At 37.4% G+C, this 14,566-nt stretch overlaps 1 protein-coding gene and 1 pseudogene across 2 annotated transcripts in view; one reads left to right on the top strand and one right to left on the bottom strand.

Moving 5' to 3' along the window:
- Positions 1–14,566, top strand: part of ROBO1 (roundabout guidance receptor 1) — a 1,158,618-nt gene that overhangs the window by 400,819 nt on the left and 743,233 nt on the right. The window lies entirely within an intron of this gene.
- LOC309855148 (B-cell CLL/lymphoma 7 protein family member C pseudogene) lies at positions 3,065–3,721 on the bottom strand (annotated as a pseudogene). The gene has a single exon. The product of its transcript is annotated as a B-cell CLL/lymphoma 7 protein family member C pseudogene (transcript).

The following is a 14,566-nucleotide window of genomic DNA, read 5'->3' as shown; positions in this document are numbered from 1 at the left end:
TAAGTGTGTACTTTCACTACCTGTTAGAGACAAGAAAAGAAAGATAGTAGAACACACATTTGAAGGTTATTCTATAGGTTAAAGAATTTTCTTAAGCTTTGAAGGCAAAATTCCTCATTCGTTCCATGTAGGGTGCTAATCCTAGACACATTCCTCCAGAAGCAGGTATAAAAGGGAAAATTAATGAATCTAGACGTTTAACAGATTCCCCCACCATATCATGGCTTCTTGATTGCCCAGCTCCTGTGAATACATAAGAAAAGAAATCAGTTCCTTTTGGCCAAAATGTAAAGAACCTAGGAACAAAGAACCCTTTGTATTAATGGGGGGCGGGGGAATGGCCTGAAGCCAGAGTGCAAATGGAGGAAGGAGTCTTGAAAAATTCTATTACTCAGAGAAATTCTAGTTTTCTGGTTGGTCTGAAGCAAGTATCCTCAATGCCCTGAAACTCTCTTCTGGTCATTGATTTCCTTTACAGATGGAGAGAAAGACCTACAGAGTATCACATTGACTAGGAAATGTCAGAATTAGAAAAATAAAGACAGTGACTACACTGGGGTGTAGTAGTGTCCATTACCTGCTGGAGTAGATGACTCATGAGCTGTGGCAAATGCATCAAACTAGGCCAGGAAGTAGGAGGAGGAGCAGGTGACAAAGGTATAAAGGGTGGTCAGTGGGGCTGAAAGCCCGGCTCTGACCTGGAAACCTTGAATTGCTACTATGCCAGTCACCACATTGAAGTGGCAGAAGCCGGCATGCTCAGCTGTAGAATTGCAAAGCAGAGATAGGGTATACAGCCCTGATCTACTGTTGGGATGCTACTAGGCAGCTCCCATGGAATGACAGAGATGGCGAGTCATCAAGGATACTGGTGTGAGAGCTGCCCAGATTGTAGATCAGGCCTTTAGAAGGCAGAGGAGCAGCAGTACAGGGTGCAGAAAAGAACAAGGAAAAGAAGAATTTTAACTGTTCCCTATCACTCTCCTTGCCATATAAAACTGTGGGGAGAGTCAAGTCTGATTGTAGCTGTGAAAAGCTTAGACACATCCCTGGCACATGGTAAGTACTCCGTCAATTCAACCCACTAGCGGTGGTGGTTGTAGAAGGAGCCAGAGTAGTAAGTGGAGGTAGACGTGGCAACAGTGGTGTTGTGGTGCCTTTCCTAGAGTGGCAATAACTTATGTTTTCTTCCTTTGGAACCTAACTTCTGGTACATCCTCCACACTGCCACCCTAACCCTCTCCCTAAAACCTTTCTGAGCTACCTATTGACTTCCTGTTGACTGAATAAATCAGAAGTATTGAATCGAGTATAAAAGAACCCTCTGCCTTTACCCTAGCACTTCTATGTCCGCACACTGAATTGAGGGATTAAACAGGTAAAAGATCATCACAGAGAACCATATTGTGCTTCTCATCACTTCGTCATAGAGTATGTAATCACATGACTGCCCCAAGTGTGGTTTCTCACATTAGAAATTATTTTGTGTGCCTATGTGCGTTTATGTGTGGTGTGTCTGCTTGCATGTTCTTGTCTGTGAAACTAATTCTCTCAGATTCAACTAGTTAAATTAATTTTTCTTCCCCTTTATGTCTACTTTCATCACATTATCTACTATAGGTTTCAATCCTTAATAATTTATCTCATGGACTCAGGAACAGTACTCCATATCTAATATCAACCAGCTCAATATTTGGAGAACAGTGTAGGCTAGAGTCTGAACAAAAAGAAAATAACACATTCCATTAACTAGATTGTCTCAATGTACTTTTGCTCTGGTCTCACAATTTTTTTTCTCATACTTTTGTTACAGATAGACACTTAGGAAAATAGTTTGTCCGTAAAACAAACTGCCTACTTACGTTATTCAGTGGTACAAGTTGAAAAGTTAATACTGATTCTTAACTCTTCCTACATAGTATGATATATCTGTAGCTTGGCTAATTTAGAAATAGCTTCAGTTCTCTTCAGTCTGCGTGATCGTTATGTTCTGTGTGTTTGAATTTAAAATGTGTATAAATGTGAAGTTAATCTGTCAAATTTATAAGCAATGAGCATCCATAAATCTTTTTAGTTGATGAATTACATGGTAAAAGCAAGAGAACAGAAAAGGGATATATAATTTGTCTAGACATTGTGCAGCTTTTTTTTCCCCTCTATGACGTTCTGGTGTGATTAGAGTATTAAAGGAAAGTAAACCTAACAGTGTAATGGGATACTGCCACTTCTAGTTAGCAGTCCTGCGATTCAAAAGGCAGAAATGCAGCAAAAGGATGATCTAGCAGGAGGATACCCTGTTCAAAATTACCTTTGCCGGGATTTTTGGGAAACACAGTTAACTCAGCAAGAGCCGAGGAATGCTTGAAATGGAAGCTAGTTTCTTGTTGTTGCAAAGACATATGTCTTGATTTGTAATTACCAGAAGAACGGGTTGCACATACTGTACTTTAAATCATTTTCCCAGTAATGGGAACTAGTACAGACATGTATGCAAAGGGCACACCATACTTTCCTTTTAATTTCCCACAACTTTTTTTTTTTCAATCAGATCCCTTTAATTAGAAATAATCACTGGATAGTTAGTGAGCTTTTATATAGCTTTGTCTTTCATTGGAAAAAAAAAGTCAAGATGTCATAAAATTAGACCTCGTATTCAAACAGCTGAACTGAACAGGAATGAAATAAATACTTATCAAAAATTGTATATGGAAATAACTATGAAAAATGTTATCCTAAAATAATTAGGAACTTATAGGAACCAAAACCCTGATTTTATAAAAGTAAGATCTCTTTTTTGGCTTTCATTTTACCATTATTCAAAATCAAACAAACAAATTAAAAGCAAGAACAACAACAAAAAGGATTTTGCTTAATGTCAGGAGCATAGCCAGAAATCTATGGGCTACTTAATTATTGTCCATTTTATAGGTGATTTAAATTTGAATGAGATTTTGACATTTAAAGGAGTATCAATTTATACAGTTGGAAGATTTTTAAAAAATTTTTTAATTTTTTCTTTAACAAAGGGTCTCCTTTTGTGAAACCCTTTGGGGTGCCAGGACAGGCAGACCAGCTTCTCAGGGCTCAGGGACATTTGGGCAGATGTGTAAGTCCTCTGGGTCAGCCTGGGCTATTTCCAGGACAGGTGGCACCGGCTGCAAGATGGAGTAAGCTTCGGGGGCCTCGGCCTCCAGGAGTCCTGGAACAGGCTCCTCCTTGGTCAATATGGGGAGTTCATCACTGCTGCCTGCAGTTAGGCCCCCAGGATCTCTCTCGGCCCAGCCTCAGGGGCTGAGAACCCTGTAGGATCGCTGCCAGTGGTCCCACCGATGACACAGGGTGGCTGAGTAGGGGGGTGCCCCCAGGGCTCGGCTCGGTGCTCTTCTGCAGAGAGCCTTCCAAATGGAATCTCTGGTTACTCTTCTCATCATTGAGATCCAACAGAATGAGATCCAGCAGAATGACCCCCTTGGGGCCTGGCACCCCTGCCCCGCCTCTCCAGGCCTCAGGTTCTCTCTGTCCTGCCACCTCACCTTCGTTGCTCCTCCTCCTGGGGGGTCCACCACTGGCATCCATTTGAACATATATGAAGGGAAGTGTTGCCCACAGTCACCCAGCCCTTCTTCCATCCTCAGACCTTCTCGGTGGTGGCCATCAGCTTCTTAATGTCATCCTCAGCCAGGCTCTGGTCCATGGTGTAGGAGCTGGGGCTGAGGCCAGGCCCAGGGCTGGTCCCCCTCCAGTCCCTCAGACTCGGGCTCTGCACCAGGCCCAGGTGCCTCTGTCTCAGCCTGCTGTCCCTGCAGCAGTCGGCTGAGCCCTCCCTTTACAGTTGATCTTTTAAAGTAAACCACTCCACAAAGTTGAGTGATCATTGGTGACTCTCAAAACTACTTCATCTAGTTTAATTTTATTTCTCACAGTTGTCTCTGAGATCACTTGAGATCATGTGATTTGATGTCATTTGACATGTGTGAGGCAATATAAAACTGTAAAGCAAAATTATTTTACTTTAACCACAATTTCCGTTTGTCTGGGAGAGGCCTCAAATAGCATTTTTTAAGAGGTTTTTTGAGATGTAATTCACATACCTTACATTTCGCCTAAAAGCCACTTCAGTGGTTGTACTCATGTACAACTTCTACTTCCGTCAAGTTAGAACATTTTTATCACTTAAAAAAAATTCCTAGGTCCTTTAGCTATTGCACATCTGTTTTCCAATCTCAACAGCCCTACACAATCACCGATCTACTTTCTGTCTCCATAGAATTTCCTATTCTGGGTATTTCATATCAATGAAATCTTATAATATATGGATTTTTTCTTTTATGGTGTGTGTCTTTCTCTGAGCATCATGGTTTCAAAGTTCATCCATACTGTAGTGTGTACTGTACCTTTTATTTTTTAAGATTTATTTATTTTAGAGAGAGCTAGCATTGTGGTTTGTGCTGGTGGAGGAGCAGGTGGTTGGAGCAGTTGTATGGTTTAGATTTTATATTTAGGTCTTTGATTTATTTCTAGTTAATTTATATACATACTGGGAGAGAATTCTCTTGCCTGTGAATACACAAAATTCCCAGCACTATCTGTTCAAAAGACTTTTTTGCCTGTTCAGTGGTCTTGGTACCCTTGTTGAATATCATTTGGCCATAGACACACAGATTTGTTTTTTAACTCTTCTGTTCTATTTATCAGTCTATCTTCTCTATCTTATGTCACTACTGTCACAGGGCTTCAGAGTTCTTATCTCACAGACTCAAGAAATGAATCTTCCAGAAAAAAGGGTGAAGTGAAAGTTTATTAAGTAAAGGTAAGAATAGGAAAAAAAGAGCTGTCTAGGGTAAGAGGGGTTCAGAATGGGTTACCACCAAGGGTTTTTATGGTGGGTCATTTATGGGAAATTGACCAGGTAACTTGGTAGATTTCTTATCAATATAATGGTAGATTTGTTAATATCATGTCTATATTTAGAAGGAACCTGGTGGACTTGTAACTATCATGAGTACAAACAAGGTGTTCTTATAAATATCATGTCTATTTCTTCACATCTGGGATTTCTGTGAGCCTGGTTACATAGCCTGTGCGTGACCACACTCACTTCACCTCCTACCTGTCTTGCCCTACCTGTCCCTTTCTTATTCCTACACAGTCTTGATTATTGTTGCATTGACATAAGTTTTAAAATTGGGCCCTATGAGCTTTCCAATTTTGTTCTTCTACAAGGTTATTTTGTGTCTTCTCAGTTCCTTATAATCCACATAAATTTTTAAGTCAGCTTGTCTGTTTCTATAAAGCAGCCAGCGGGGATTCTAATAAGGATTGCATTGAATCTGTAGATCAGTTTGGGGAGTAATGTTATCTTTAGGTATTAGATCTTTAGACCCATGAATATGAAATGTTTTTTCCACTTATTTAAATATTCTTTCCTTTCTTTTAACAGTGTTTTGTAGTTTTCAGAGTGTAAGTTTTACACTCCTTTTGTTAGTGTATTTCTAAATTTATTTTTTAATGTAAATGAAATATTTTCTTAATTTCATTTTTCCATTGCTTATTAAAATGATATAGGAACAGAATTGGGTTTTGTGTATTGTTCTTGTACGCCACACCTTACTGAACTCACTTAGTTCTAATCATTTTTTAGTGGATTGCTTAGGATTTTCTATATATGAGATCATATAAACTACAAATAGGATAAGTTTGTGTCTTCCTTTTCAATCTGGATGCCTTTGATTTCTTTTTCTCACCTGGATGTACTGGCTAGAAACTCCAGTGCAGTGTTGAATAGAAGTGAAGAGACCAGACATGTTTTGGGTTTTTTTTTGTTTGTTTGATTGTTTGTTTTCTGTAGGAAGAAAACACTCAACCCTTCAGTTAATCATGATGTGACTTGTTTATAGATGTCCTTCATCGGTTTGAATAAACTCTTTTCTACTCCTATTGTTTTCATTTTTTTTAATCATGAAAAGAATGTTGAATTATTTCAAATGCTTTTTATGTGTCTATATAGGGGATCATGGTTGGTTTTGTTGGTTTTGTCCCATTTATATGTTATATTACTTTGTTTTTGTTTTTGTTTTTAATGGTAAACCAACCTTGCATTCCTGAGATAAATCCCATTTAGCAAGGATGTTACTTCTGCTGCTGCTCTTCTCCTTCTCCTCCTTCTTCCCCCTCCTCCTCCTCCCTCTCTTCCTCCCCCTCCACCTCCCTCCCTCTCTTCCTCCCCCTCCTCCTTTCGTGGAATATTGCTAGATTCAGTTTGCTAGCATTTTGTCGAAGATTTTCACTTCTACTTTTATAAGAGATGTTCATTTGTGATTTTCTTTTCTTATGTCTTAGTCTGATAGTCTGGTTTTAGGTATCAGAGTTCTGCTAACTTCATAGAATGAGTTAGGGAGTTCTCCTTCCCTTCTGTCTTTTTTGTTGGTTGGTTGGTTGGTTGGTTGGTTGGTTGGTTTTTTAACAAGATTTTTTGAAAAAATATTATTTTTTCTTTAAATGTTTGGTGGAATTTGCCTATGAAGCTATCTGGGCTTGGACTTTTGGGGGATATTTTAAAATTCCTAATCCAATCTCTTTGCATGTTATAGGTCTGTAAAATTATCTGTTTCTTCCTGAGTCAGTTGTAATAGTGTGTCTTTTTACGACTGTGTACATTTCATCTAAGCTATTTAATATACTGGCATATATCCTACAATTTTAATTTTTTTTGAAAGATTGGTAGTACTGTTCTCTCTTATTCTTCTGATTTTAGTAATTGCAGTCTTCTTTCTCTCTCCTTCCCTCCCTACTTTCATCTCACTTCTCTTTTTGGTCAGTCTGAAGGTATGTCAATAGTCTTAAATTTTCCAAAGAATCAGCTTTTGGTTTCATTGATTTTCTCTACTTTTTCTCTCCTCTAGTTCAATAATTTCCACTTTATTATTTATTTCCTTCTTCATTATTTATTTCCTATGTTTATTATTTATTTCCTTCTGTTTGCTTTGGGTTTACTTTGCTCTTCTTTTTCCTCTATCTTAGATAGAAGATTAGGTTATTAATTTGAAATCTTTCTGCTTCTGTGTGTGTGTGCATAGTATTTATTACATATATATATATATATATATATATATATATGTATGCGTTTGTAACTGAAATTTCCCTCTGAGCATTACTTTAGCTGAATTCCATAAGTTTTAGTATAATGTGTATCATGTGTATCTTTATTTTTATTCTCTCGATGTATTTTCTGTTTTCTATTGTGATTTCTTCTTTGGTCCACTGCTAATTTAAGAATGTGTTGTATAATTTCCACATAATTGTGCATCTCCCAGATTTCTTTTTGTTCATGTTTTCTACTTTTATTCCATTGTGATTGGAAAGCATACTTTATGTTATTATTATAATTCTTTTACATTTAATGAGGTTTGTTTTATGCCTAGCATATGGTCTATCCTAAAAAAAAAAAAATGTTCCATTCACACTTGAAAAGAATATATATAATTTTGCTGTTGTTGAGTATCCCATAGATGTCTATTAGTTCCAGTTGGTTTGCAGTGCTATTCAAGTCTCCTATCTTTTTTTTTTTTTTAAGATTTTATTTATTTTATTTGACAGACAGAGATCACAAGTAGGCAGAGAGGTAGGCAGAGAGATAGAGGAAGAAGCAGGCTCGCCGCCGAGCAGAGAGCCTGATGTGGGGTTTGATTCCAGGACCCTGGGATCATGACTTGAGCTGAAGGCAGAGGCTTAACCCACTGAGCCACCCAGGCACCCCAAGTCTCCTATCTTATTTTTTTCTTTTTTTAAAAATATTTTATTTATTTAATTGAGAGAGAGACAGAGAGAGCATAAGGAGGGAGAGGGGCAGGAGAGAGACAACCAGACCACCTATTGAGTAAGGAACCCAATATGGGGCTGGATCCCAGGACCCTGAGATTATGACCTAAGCTGAAATCAGACACTTAACCAACTGAGCCACCCAGGTGCCCGTAAGTCTCCTATTTTATTATTAATTTTCTTACTAGTTGACTGCCCATTATTGAAAGTATGGTATTAAATTTCCAGCTATTATTGAAGTTTTGGACCCTAATGAACATTTAGCTAATGCTATGTCGGTGAGGAAGTTACTGAAATTCTCTCTGGGCTTCAGTATTCTTATGAATATGTACCAGCATTTACTTCCAGTTTTTCTTCATTGGCTTCTTACCACTTTGTAGCTCTATCATTTTTATTAGACCTAGGTCATAAATTCACAACTCGTGAATTCTTATGCTAAAATATCACAGATGTTTATTTTCTTCCACAAAGCTTTTTCAGTGTTACCTTCTCAAGTAGAGTCAGAATCTGAAACCTTAGGAAATCAAGACAGGGCCTTGGCTAAGTTGTTGGCCAACTATTGTGCTATATAGTATGTTGTTTGGATGTTATGAAAGCAGTAGAATGTTACTATTTAGAACTGAATTGATATTATTTTTCCAAGGAAACTTTGGGGTTTTAAATTGAATTATTATTCAGTCATAACCAGGCCTTTTTTTGCAGAAGAAACTTAGAATTTTGATTGTAAGTCTCCTTTGTTGTGTCCCTTTGGAAATGGGAGGAAACATACAAACATTAGCTTTGCCATATGCACATGAAGTTTCTAAAGTAGTTGTCTCTTTTCCCCTTTCCAAAACATGCAATAGACAACTCACTGATAACTTTTGCTGACAAACATACCATGCAGCAAATTCCTGCCAGAGATGGTTGTCATTAGAGATACAGCACTGTTTATAATTTAAAATCCAGAACAAACATGACCCCCAATGGGATGCCTTCTCCAGATCCCAAGAATTACTTTATTAGTCCTCTGCCTCCAGATTATTATGACACTTTTTCCATGGTTGTTTTTCCCATCTGCCTTCCCCACCTTAAAAAAAAAAAAAAAAAAAAAGACTGAAAGGAAAGAAAACTTAACCTTACAGATAACAAGTGCAAATAAATGCATACATTTTCATTCTAACACATTGATAACACATTATCATTATGGCCATGATAAAAGATGTTTCTGCTCTTTGTATTATTATCTATGCATATCTCCACGTAACAAAAATAACTTATCTGCACTCTTTCCTGTCTGAGCCCTCCATTCACATCTACTACATTTGGTTTAAGCTCATGGTTTACTCAGTACCTTTGTTGAAAATTCTTATTCGTGTACCCTAACGAGTGAGCCAACTACTTTTCTTTCTTGACATGGGAATGTTATGTGCTACATTTGTTGATACATTTTAGCTAGACTCTGAAGCCATTGTCTGCTCCTGTTTGTGGTGGCTTCTGGTAGATCACCTGTGGTCAGGGTCTTTCCCTCTTGTCTTCTCCACAAGGTTTCTAAAATGTTTTTGCCAATAATACTGCATTGCCATTTATTGTCTGTAGTTGAGTATATTGAAATTATTTGACATGTCAGATGTCACTTAGAAGTTAAATCCTTTATTAATTTAGTGACTGAAATGTATTATTTACCTATCTTGTCATTATTTAGTACAGTTTGTTGAAAGGATAATTTAGGCTGTGCTGCCTGTAAGCTAATACTTGACCTTGACTGTCATCAGAAATATTTTAAAGCCAACAGACATGCTGACATATTGAAGTTTCGGTTTTCCTTAGAATACTATTGTTAAGCAGTATAAGTGTTCAGTGTCTTTTAAGGCACACATGCACATTATTACTTAATGTATGTTTATTGAAATATTTAGAAAATAAAACTAAAAGCAAAGGAGGAATTACAACACCCATTCATCCCTTCTGTATTATCAATTCTTGAATAAAAATATTGTTAAAATTTAGGGTATGGTCCTTTCTAGACTCCTATGTCTGTGTCTATTTACCTATAAAATTATATGTATCTACACATACTTCTGCAAAAAACAAAAAGACATACTATTTTGTGGAATTTTTTTTTTTACTCATCACCTTATTATTAATTCCAAGAAAACATTAAAGTGAATATTTTGACTGTCTACAATTCAAATTTCATAATTATTATAGCCATAACTAAAGTATCTATTAGAAAACTACTTCAGCTCTAACTGTAAAGTATAGCCCAGTTTTTCTTTCTGAATAATTATAAAAGAATCATTAATACAATAAATACACATATGATTCTAGAATACATTTTACTTTGCAAAATGATAATTTTTAGATGATATGCCTCTGATCTAAGATGGTGAGCATATCTGTGTACCTCTTTTTAGGAAATAAGGCTTTACACTGAAACTTTTTAATTTAGGAAATTTTATTTAAAAAGTCAGACCTCATTTGGAAAGTTGATGCTCACATAACATCTAAGAAATGATTTGATCTCACACACACACACAAAATAATGCCCAAAAAATTCACTTAGATGCTGAGCATTTGTGTAGACCACTGTTCAAAGCATATGTGTTCAGACATAAGAGAAAGAAAAGGACTTTTTGAAGAGTTAAAAAAGTGTTTCAGGTTTTGATAAAAAGTCATATGAAATGAAACTGAGAGCCAGCCTGTCTGTTTAGGACATAATTTTCTACCTCATGATGACAGTAGAATTTAAAAGCAATCCCAGCATATTCTGTCATCCCACTGAGGTGTCAGACCTCTGAGAAATTGAAACTATGAAAAAGGAGCATTTAGAGAGTCCTTCGTTCTGGTCAGAAAGATATATCCATAGTTTTGTCATCATCAGAAGCCACTTTCATTAAGCCATCATCAGCCCTATTTTGTTTTATAATTGTAATTCAAAAATCAGATGACTGTATTTCTTTATGAATATAAATAGTAACCAACATATAGCCATTTACATCAAAGATAAGAAAGTAAACTTAACAAATTTATATCAGTGCATCTAGGATTTGAGGAATATGAAACTGACTTCAGTTAGGTTCTTCTCAAAAGTTATTCTTGACCTAATTCCAAATGAATCCCCACCATCTTAACTTCTCATTAATATTTGAATATTCTGGCCAGTTGTAGAAGCTACCATATTTCAAACCTGGGCTGTATTAAATCATCAAGTATCTACAAAGCACCCCAGTGTGCAAGGCACGATGAAACACTGAAAAATATTGGTAGAGGATTAACAACAGTGAAAAAGCAACAGTAACTTTAATAAAAGTAGCAACAGCTTATAAATTGTCCAAAAGGGAAAGACCTGTTTCAGTGTAATTGCTGATGGCCCTGGAATGTATGGCAGGGCAAGGAGACAGCCAGAGATGTTATAGCCTCGCCACAGTCGGAATGCGGTCACTCGAGTTATCATCTCACGATTAGGAAGTGGCTGTGGTAGGGTGTAGATAATTCCAGTGAAAGCAAAACGGTGTGGGTCTTTATCTCTTTTCCTATTTTGTGTGCTGAAGGGACAGGTTTTGAAAGCCAGTGAGTAGCCCCCCCATTTGCAGGTCCTACACAGGTAATTGGACCCAACAGCAGAAGTGAAAGACTTGGCCCGAATGAGGCAGTCTGGAATCCTTGCTCCCAGAAAGCAAAAGTCATCTAGATGAAACAAAGAGGGAAGAGAACTGAAATGAGAGAGGACAGGCCCTCTCTGTCAGATTCTTCATTGAGTCACATGTTGGCTGCTTAAACCTCTGTTTCAGTCAGCAAAACGCCTTTCAGGGACTTTAAATGACTAAGAACAGGAAGTAGTGGAAGTGGTCTCCTGCAGTAGAAAGATGGTGGTCAAAAATGACTTTGGGATCAAACAAATCATAAGGAACCAGTTGGCCCAAATCCCAAATATATATTGTTAAAATACTTAGCATGGCACTTTCCATACTGTCTTTTAATGAACAAATTTCAAACATAGCAAAAAATTGATAGAACAATAAATGAACATTTATGTTCCTCTTCCCATATTAAAATCTGTTAACATTTTACCACAGTTATGTCATCTCTCTTTAATGATATATATGCATGTATGTGTACATTATTTTTTGCTCTATCATTTGAAACTAAGTTCAGACTTCAACATTCATGTCTTTAAAAAGGCATTCATTTTTCTAAACATAATAAGATCACACCTTAGAAAAAATAATGATTCTGTTATATAATGGTTAACCTATGGACAAATTGTCCAAAAGTGCCCTGAGAAGGTCTTTTGTAGCTGCTGCCAATGCTACTTTTAATTTTAAGTTATAATCCCAACTAGATTCACATATTGCGTTTAACTATTACTCCTTTTTATTTTATGGATTCAGTCTCATTACTGTCAGTATGCTGGGTGAGTAATTCGTTGCTGTGGAAAGGTGAGGGCAGTCCTTTGCATTGTGAAATGTTTTATACCACTAGATGCAAGTAGTACTTCCCCCCACCCAATTTGTAACAATCAAATTGCCTCCTGATGTCACCATCTGTCCTCTGGGGAACAAAATCACCCCAGACTGAGAATCACTGTTCTTTTAATCCAGAAGAGTAGTTCTGTCTGCACCTAATGTCATGTCATTTAGCCATGCCTAGGAACAGGTCTATATATTACACCTGTATTATATAATACACCTGTATTATATTATACCTGTATTATCTCAACATATATCACACTCATCCCTCTGGAGACTGTTTTAGAATTATGGATCTCAACAGGAGACAACTGGCATCTGAGGAATCAGAAAAATCACCTGATGGGGTGCCTGGGTGGCTCAGTCATTAAGTGTCTGCCTTTAGCTCAGGTCATGATCCCAGGGTCATAGGATTCAGCCCATCAGATTTCCTGCTCAGCAGGAAGCCTCCTTCTGTCTCTCCCACTTCTAATTGTGTTCCCTTTCTCGCTGTGTCTCTCTCTGTCAAATAAATAAAATCTTAAAAAAAACCTACCTGAGAAACTTGCCAAATACCAATTCCTACATTTTTCTCCTAGATATTTTGACTCGGTTCTGGATAGGGACCTGGAAAACTGAGGGTTTTGTTTTTTTTTTTTAAACACTCCAAGTTTTCACTATCCCAATTCAAGTTTGGGGGGGGGGGCAGCAAGTATCTTCTGATACTTCTTTCCACTTAATGTGGGGAAACCTATATCTACCTATATCTTCATCCTATATTTTTGTGTAAAGCAACATCAAGTATTTAATGGTGACAGATGTCATCAATAGTGCAGTATTTTCAAAATGTTTGCGTTTAATATTGAAATCCCACTAGTTCTCTCATTGTCTCAAGTCTATTTCTGTGAGGATTTTTGTTCATTTTTATTCTAACATGTGGACAACGCAAGTTAGCATCTTTTCTACCATGAATGCTTTCCTACAATGATTTCTATTATGATAGAAGGCTATTATTATTCTCTTTTTGGATAGAAGTTTATTTTAAATTTCTCTTGTCATCCATTGCTAGCGGGAATGCAAAATGATACATTCGCTGTGGAGGACAGCTTGGTGGTTTCTTAAAAAGCTAAACATTCTTACCATGTAATCCAGAAGTCATGCTCCTTAGTAATTACCCAAAGGAGTTGAAAACATATATCCAAACAAAACCTGTACATGGATGTTTATAACAGCTTTATTCAAAACTGCCAACATTTGGAAGCAACCAAAATGTCCTTCTGTAAGTGAGTAATAAATAAACTATAATCCATCCAGACAATGGAATATTTTCAGCACCTAAAAGAAATGAGATAACCATCCTTTAATGAATATTACTAAGTGCAACAAGCTAATCTGAAAACGCTGCATACCATATGATTCCAACCATATAACATTCTGGAAAAGGCAAAACTTTGGGAACAGTGAAATTCTCGGTGGTTGCTAAGGAGTTCAGGAGGAGGAAGAGGTAGAATAAGCAAAGCACAGAGGATTTGTGGGGCTAACCAGCTCTGTATATTACTGTAGTGGTGGACTTGGGTCAGTATAAATTTTTCCAAACTATTATTATGTACAACACCAAGAGTGAAGCCCGAGTCACCTATGGATCTTGGGTGATAAGCATGTATCAAGGTAGGCTCACCCATTGGAACAAGTGCACCACTCTGTGGGCATTAATGGGGGAGACTGTGGGTGTGTAGGGGGAGGGAGTATATGTGAATTCTATGTACCTTCTGCTCACTTTTGTTGTAAACCTAAAACTCCTCTAAAAAATAAGATCTATTAGGTTGTTTTATTTATTTCCTCTTAACTGCTCAATCGTGTTTTCCTAAGTCCTAGACCAGCTGCCATGTAATCAATGGACTCTTTTTCCCCCCCTCAAAACCCCCAAGTATAGTTACAATGTTCCCTGAATTCTTCCTTTATTGCAGAACTTCTCAAACTGCCATGTGGGGGGTGGGACGGAAGGAAAGAAAGAAAAGAAAAGAAAGAATCACATAAGCAATTGTTAAAATCCTCATTCCCATTCCTCCCCTGGAAAGAATGACCTTCAAGAGTTTGGGCATTGAGGCGCCTGGGTGGCTCAGTGTGTTAAGCCTCTGCCCTCGGCTCAGGTCATGATCCCAGGATCCTGGGATCCAGCCTTGCATCAGGCTCTCTGCTCAGCAGGAAGCCTGCTTCCCCACCCCCTCAGCTTCCCTCTGCCTGCCTCTCTGCCTACTTGTGATCTCTGTCATAAATAAATTTTTTAAAAAAAGAGTTTGGGTATGTAGTATAGAAAT

This window comes from Mustela nivalis, assembly GCF_964662115.1.
Source record: "Mustela nivalis genome assembly, chromosome: 1".
Taxonomy (NCBI): Eukaryota; Metazoa; Chordata; class Mammalia; order Carnivora; family Mustelidae; genus Mustela; species Mustela nivalis.
The sequence above is the reverse complement of the archived record's forward strand: the minus strand, read 5'-3'. Positions and strand labels throughout refer to the sequence as shown.